A 1657-nucleotide genomic window follows, 5' to 3' on the forward strand; every position below is an offset into this window, starting at 1 on the left:
TAAATATCTGATGATTCATAGTTGCCCATTCATATTTAAGAATAAGGGATTAAGGCTGACTAGAAACTATGTATTTGCCCATGAACTTATTTATTTTTTTTAAAGATTATTTATTTATTTGACAGGTAGAGTTACAGACAGTGAGAGGGAGAGACAGAGAGAAAGGTCTTCCTTCCATTGGTTCACCCCCCAAATGGCTGCTACGGCTGGCGCTGCGCTGCGCCGCGCCAAAGTCAGGAGCCAGGTGCTTCTTCCTGGTCTCCCAAGAGGGTGAAGGCACCCAAGCACTTGGCCATCCTCCACTGCCCTCCCGGGCCACAGCAGAGTTGGACTGGAAGAGGAGCAACCAGGACTAGAACCCGGTGCCCATATGGGATTTTGGTGCCACAGGCGGAGGATTAGCCAAGTGAGCCACAGCACTGGCCCCTTGCCCATGAATTTAATCAGGATTCACAGAGCGATTTAAATTTTATAAATGATACTGCAAATAATCTAAAATTGGAAGACAACATAAAATGATATTTTTGGCTTCTTTATGAGGAAAAAACGAGGACTACATAGCAACATTAGGATCACACAAATGACTATTGGGCAAAAGCCAGTGGTTTCTGTGCTTGCAACCCATTTTATACATATGTATATGTGTGACCTACCTGGTTCCTATTGACAACAGAACTCAAAATATCAATTTGAGAGTAGGAAGGAAGGAGGCTGGATTTTTTGTTGAAGGATTCTTACATACTAGGATGAAAAGCACTTTATTTTAAGTGCCATACCAGACTAGTTGTGCTTGCTGTCTCTAGACAGATCATTTGTCTGTTTCTTTTTCTTTTTTTAACTACAAAAAATAAATCTCAGGTGCAGGGAATTGAGATCTGGTTCTACAGTTCACTATCAGTATGCTCAAGGCATTTACCTCATTGTAATTTTTTAAATTTTATTTATTTATTTTTTGACAGGCAGAGTTAGACAGTGAGAGAGAGAGAGAGACAGAGAGAGTTATAGACAGTGAGAGAGAGACAGAGAGAAAGGTCTTCCTTCCGTTGGTTCACTCCCCAAATGGCCGCCACGGCCGGCGCTGCGCCGATCAGAAGCCAGGAGCCAGGTGCTTCCTCCTGGTCTCCCATGCGGGTGCAGGGGCCCAAGCACTTGGGCCATCCTCCACTGCCTTCCTGGGCCACAGCAAAGAACTGGACTGGAAGAGGAGCAACTGGGACAGAACCGGCGCCCCAACCAGGCCTAGAACCTGGGGTGCCAGTGCCCCGGCGGAGGATTAACCTAGTGAGCCACAGCGCCGGCCAACCTCGTTGTAATTTATTCTACGATTTTTTCTTAATTTCCTATCCACTCTATTTCCCCCTCTGGGCAACCAGTTAAGTGTATTTCATAGATCTTAAGCATGAATGTATTCATGAAAAATTAGAAATACCGTACATAGACTTTAGTGTTATTTTGCAGTATGTGTCTAATTTGCTTAAATTACATTTTACTGAACACCTTATACTCAGTTTTTTCAATTAATATTTTAAAAGTATCTATCCATGTTGTTCTGTGTACAACACATACATTGAGTGGGAAGATGAAGAGATTGATGACACATGCTTGCTGGCAGCACAATCTATTTGAGATGTAGGATGATAAATTTAAAGTGATGCCA

The sequence above is a fragment of the Lepus europaeus genome, chromosome 7 (assembly GCF_033115175.1).
Source record: "Lepus europaeus isolate LE1 chromosome 7, mLepTim1.pri, whole genome shotgun sequence".
Taxonomy (NCBI): Eukaryota; Metazoa; Chordata; class Mammalia; order Lagomorpha; family Leporidae; genus Lepus; species Lepus europaeus.